The following is a 6385-nucleotide window of genomic DNA, read 5'->3' as shown; positions in this document are numbered from 1 at the left end:
CACTGTCAGATTTTTTTTTTTTGGGTGTTTATCCTATTTGGGATCTAATTTTCTGTTCTGTAGAGACCCATCAAGAACTAAGAGAGCAGGAATCTCTCCAAAGAATGATGAGGCACCACTTGTCCGTTAACCTCCCTAGTGGTCTGATTATGTACCTATTTCTGTGCTCAAAGAGGTACATTTTTTTGCATGGAAATATGTATTTTTTTTATTGTAGGCCTGTAATTTTTAGGAATAACTCACTGAAATCTGTCCGAACAAGAGTCTAGTAAACATTCCAGGTATGTTAAAATTTGAAACAAAATCATAAATTATAACATAATAAATAATCATAAAAAATAATATAATAATAAATTTATTTTAATAATATAATCTAACCAAAAACACTGAAATTTTAAATATAGCGCCAAGTTCGCACATCACTGAGCAAAGTCGCAAAATCGTTTTCAGTGTCTGATGACGAATTTCCCCCACTAATCATTATCACTCAATTCTGCAAGTGGTTCTAATTTACTATCGCTGTTCTCTAGCCGGTCTAAACCGCTTTTGACCTAAAAGGACGCTTTTTGGACGCCATGGACGTTTCTCAGTTTCCAGGCAGAAAGAACAGTAAGAATGCAGGCCGGGCACAGGACAAAGCACTCGGGACAAAATGTATGTGAAATGGTTTGATACAGTCATGTGATTTTAGTGTATTGAGTGAATGGCACAATATGTCATTTTCAAATTTCCCGCCAGTTCCGTCCCCCGTACGTCCCGACGCTCGCAGGGGACGGAACCGAGATGACAGATGCCGACATCCGCCGGAGTACATTGCCGGGGACACTGCAGGAGGGACATCGCGGGATCACAGGACAAGGTAAGTGACCAAGGGATCCCGGAGCAGCGCTGCATGGTAAGCCTGAGTGTAGCTCGGGGTTACCGCTTTTGGTACTGAAACTTTACCCCGAGCTACACTCGGGAATACCGCCAGGGGGGTTAAGCAAGTGATGGTTTTAAAGGAGTTCACCCATTGTTAGGGTCAAACATGTTCCAACATCTGCAGCCTTTCTCCCCTTGATCCCTGTGACAGCAGGCCGAGGATCCTCTCCCTGCACCCGCTGTCACAATTTGATAACATTAGTCATTCATTCACAGTTTTCTCTTAATTAATGCCTACAAATAGTGTCAGCCACTGCTGCTGACAGCTTGTAGTTCTTAATGAACTATGAAGGTGCTGGTGAGTGATCTTCCTGCTCTCAACTGCCTGCCCGTACCGGGTATGGGTAGACTGCTATGCTGAGAGTCTACAGGAGCCTGAGATTGCACCTGCGATCTGCTGTTAACAGATGCAATTCTTTTTCAGGCTCCTTAGAAAAAAAGAGTAATGAATGCACATTTTTTTTTACCTGCAAAAAATGTGCATTTACTATTTTTTTTTCAAAAGGTGAACATATCCTTTATCTCTTGAGCCAGTGCGGTTGATTTACTATAACTGGAGCAGACATAATCTGGTGTATCTGTGCATAGTAACCAATCCGCTTTTAACTTCAGCTTGTTCAAGTAAGCTTTGACAATAAAACCTGGAAACTGATTCTGTATGCTCCAGTTTTAGTAAATCCCCTATATAATGTCCTGCCTGGCAGATCACCTACCCACTGAAACCCCCACCCACTTACCATACAACCTGTCCTAGTCGATTTCTACCTAGGGTTGGTGTGAAGGGGGTTTTGCAATTCAGCTCAGGTGTTTTTTTTTGCAGGGGGGGAGTGAGCATGTGGGGCTAAACAAATATTGTCTAAAATACAAATTAAAATGTCAGGTTTCTGTGATGTAAAAAAATGAGACAAAGATAAATCATTTCAGGTTAGCACAGGACCAATCAGCGCTGTCCAAACAGAGGGTCAGGGGTGCAGCCTCATAGGACAATCAGGAGATAATGAACACTCCTCCTACAAGCTTTAACCAGTGCTTTGCTGGTCACTGATAAAAGTCACAAGACTGCTGTGACTGCTGATGAGAAAAGTTTAGATTTACTAAAATAATTGCACTTCCATGTTCTGTGTACTGTGGGAGACCAGATATAGTGAATGGAGGGTCATGGGTTTAGTAACACTTTAAGTAAAGTAAGTTATACTTATTCACCCTGTAGAAGAGGTGTTTAAGAGGAGACTTGATCCTTTTGTACAAATTAATCCATGGCGACTAGTGATAGTAAGAAAATGCTTCATTTAAGGCTCATGAGGAGGACTTTTAGGTTGGAGGAAATGAGGTTTAATCTGAAATTGTGTAGGGGGAATTATACGGTTTAGAGCAGCAAAAATGTGGAATTACCTTCCCCGGGTCATAGTATCACTGGGATTGTTGACTGCTTTAAAAAAACCTCAAGATGCCTACTTAAATGCGTACAATATTAAACGTTATATATACTTCCAGAAGTTTAGGGCCTCATGCACACAGGGCATTTTTGAAGCCACTTTTAGGGGCGTCAGGCATTTTTTTTTTTTCCTGCTTCCAAATGGCCCTACATGTTATCCTTTGTGTCCATTCACACATAGACTTATAGAAGCTTTTGGTAGCAGTAGCCTTTACCAGCAGGAAAAAAACCCTCAAGGTCAGTGCATCCAGGAGCAGCAGTGTTTTGGCAGAAAAAACGCTTGACGTGGCTAAATGCATCAACTCTGGATGCATTTAGCTCTTGAGCATTAATATTTTTCTGGCCATTGAAATGAATTATCATTCTGGCCAATGAAATGAATTAATGCCCAAGCACTTGATACTTGTAAAAACCTTATATACTTCTGCAAGCGTCAGGCGTTTTCTCTGCAAAAACGCTGTTGCCAGAAGGACAGCTTCTAGGAGAGTTTTTTTTAATGTCCTGTGTGCGTGAGGCCTAAAGCTGGCCATAGATGAATCATTTTCTTTCATTCAGCCAGTGAAAAGAAAAAATGAAAAAAGCAATGGATTTCTCTAGCCATACAATCAAAGTGCATCCTTCCTAACAGGACATTGTATTCTGACAGTGGGGACTTCTTACTGTCAGAAAACATCGATCAGCGGCTGTAGCCCTGGATCAAGAAAGTATACTTGACAGAAGTTGAATTTCTCTACATCTATCGCCAGCACACAACTGGATAATGTCTTTTTTCCAACCTACCTACAATGTAACTATAGTGGATGATATGCTTCCTGATCATCTGTGCTGAGAACTGTATGCAAACCAAGTGTTAGAAAGCTGCAAAGTTGACAACATTTAAAGTGAACCCTACTGTCACGGTCCAGGGTCAGGCTCAGAGGCCAGTAGCTATAGCAGTGGAAAGTTTCACACAGACACCAGTAGGATGAATGTACAAGCAGGGCCCCCTAGCAGGAAACAACGGCTCACCCAAGGCACGGGGTCTAAGCACTAACCGGACTTCACAAGTGCTCCTGATGGTGGAGATGGATTTTGCTGCATGCTAGTGCCAGGTCATGGTCCTCAGGATCGTCACACCAGGAAATGAGCAAGCCAGGATCCGGCAGCAAATGTAGCAGGTAGGGATTAAACAGAAGTGTAGTTGGTAAACAATCCAAGTGGGAACAAATGGTAGTGAAGATATGGACAACAGCAGGAGCGCAAGGAGCAAGATCTATTGGCTGGAGAAGAATACAATGATCTGGCAAACTGGAAGTGCAAAGACATGGCTTAATTAGGAAGTTCATGGGAAGAGCAAGGACTTCAAAGTTCACCAGAAACGAGAGAAAGTAAAGTTGTCTATGGCAGGTAGCTGCCCAACATCTCATGTGGCACAGTAAGAAGAGCTACTGCCAGACACAACAGAGATCCTTCGTTCATATCTGAATCCAGAAGCCTACAGTCTTTTACTAGCATTAGCCCAGCAGCACTGCTCATTTCAATGGTTTTGCTACCTGCTGATCCTGTCAATAGATCCATTGGTTTTTCATTTTCTCTTACAAGCCAAGCTGTCTCGCAAAAGTAGCAGTTGGAGGCTTTGTTACAACCATATTCAGGGTGTAACATGTTATGAAAGGATCGACTCTCTCCCGCTGATTCCCCCGTTGTGACAGATAGCAGGGATCTTCTCCCCGCTAGCTCCGCAAGCCTGGCCATGTTACTTACTCATTCACAGTATTATCTAAATAGGAAAACTACAAGTTCCAACAGCCCTCTGTGGCTGTCAGCTTGTAGTTTTTTACCTGCAAAAAAATGTGCATTTATTATTTTTTTGTTAAAAGGTGAACTTATCCTTTTCAAAGCCCCGATAAAACAACTTATCTATCTAAGACTACAAGTCCACCAGGTGACAGTGCTGCTGTGCCAAAAGTAATCGAAAACCCCAAAATACTACCCCCTTAAACAAAAGCTCACTTTTTTGAAGAAAAATATTGGGGGAAAAAAGGAGTTTGCTATCAGGGAAGTGCAATTCATATTGCCCGACACCCGGTACATGTAGTTCCGGGCGCCGGGCAGGCCTTTAGCCCTGCTGTGGGCAAGCAGCAGGGCTCATCTGTCAGGTGGAAGCATTCACTGACAGATTTGAGGCCAGGAAAGAATGTAATGCAGTGCGATGTGGGAGCCATTGGAGGTAGTATGGACAAGCAAGCTGCTTGCTCTGGGGGCACTCGGCAGGGGGGAGGAACCTGAAGCACCACTAGTGGTATGGGGACATTTCTTGCCATACACTGTGTTTCCCCTTCCATGCAAAGCAGGGGATGGTAGTTCGTGCTTTCAGCACACCAGTAGGCTCTTATCCCTGTTTGGAGAGGAAGAAAGGGTCCCTTGTTTCCAAATGTTTCATTCCCTCAGATACAGTAGTATGGACAAGTGCCCCCGAAGCAAGATGCTTGCTCGGGGGGCACTCGGCAGAGGGGAGGAACCAGAAGCGCTGCTAGTGGTATGGGGACAACATTTCTTCTCATACACTGTGTTTCCCCTTTCATGCAAATTGGGGGAGGGTTGGGGGACAGAAGAGGAGGATCATATTTTCTCTGTGCAAACAACTGGTAAGTAGCAGGTAAGTATAACATGTTTGTTATTTTAATAATAAAAAAAACCCTGAAGCTTTACAACCACTTTAATGCCAAATTCCAATTATGGTAATTTTAACTGAAAGCCTATACAGCTGTATGGGCAGAGAGCTGGATGAAGAGTTTTTGGGAACCCAACCTTGTACCATTCCAATTAAACTGATCATAGTTGCAATGCTTTGCAGGTTCCTGTGAAAAGAAATAAATAATAAATGCACATTATTTACTGCAAAAACATGCAATTATTTTTTAAAGATGAACTTAGCTTTTAAATTGTTCCAAATGAATTTCCACCTTGGTGCTCTGCAGGTTTCTGGCTCTCCTGATTGCACTTCCAGGCTAGTCCATTGATTTGGTGCAAACTGAGTTGTACTGTCCAGATTTTTGTTTTTTGTATCTACAGTATAGTGCCTAATAGTATTTGGACCTGATAAGTATTTTGTGCTCACCAAACATACTCTACTGAATATGTTATGGTTCTTTCCTCCCAGAGTGAGATATATAAATGTACTTATAATGACTTGTATGTATGACTACACAGCTTCCTTTCAGAGATCCAGCCTTACGCTATACTGCAGAAGTTGGGATTTTCAGTATACTGTATGTGCAGTTCTACTAAAGGCAGGGCTAAAGTAATATTACAACAATAAAGCATAAACAAGCCACCCAATAATGACACGTATAACTAGTGTCATTAACTTATCTCCGACTCACTGGTATAAGTGTGGATCCATAAACCCATAAGGTACATACTAAGCAAAATGGTAGTGTGACAAGAACACCCCTACCTGGAAAAAGAAGGTTATTTGGTGATCCACGCGGAGTAATATGAATTCAAAAATATTCCAAACAATTCTTTATTTGATCACATAGATCATAAGGAGGTTAAACATGAGCATAGTGTACATATGAAAAAAATAAAATCATGTTAAAAAGCACTAGGCGTCTTCAGTTTAGGGTCATCTTAACAAATAGAGTACCACAAGGCAGAGTTATAAAGTGGTGATAAAGTTATCCTGGGTTTCCAAGGGTTTTCGGCTTGTATTCGAGTAAACCATGTATGCAGCAAATGTGTTCCCAATGTATGTCAGGTATCTCCTGATGTGAAAAAAGCTGGAATACAAAAATATATAGTATATATATGGAAATATGAAAACCAAAAAACCATATCACATCCAATATTCACCAGGCCTCCCTCTACAATGGTCAGTGGATACTACTATTACCTTCTCAAAGGTGAGGTTGACAGGCCAGCTTCTCAAGTGTAGGGACTTCCTGGATAGCCACCCCAAATAAAATAAAGTCCACAGTACCAAATGATTCTGAGGATATATGTAGAAAAATAGTGAAAAATGTAAAAATCATGGGCATCAGGTCA

The sequence above is a fragment of the Staurois parvus genome, unplaced genomic scaffold (assembly GCF_062004578.1).
Source record: "Staurois parvus isolate SC_StPar_1 unplaced genomic scaffold, SC_StPar_1.0 ptg000009l, whole genome shotgun sequence".
Lineage (NCBI taxonomy): Eukaryota > Metazoa > Chordata > Amphibia > Anura > Ranidae > Staurois > Staurois parvus.
This window is presented reverse-complemented; position numbering follows the sequence as displayed.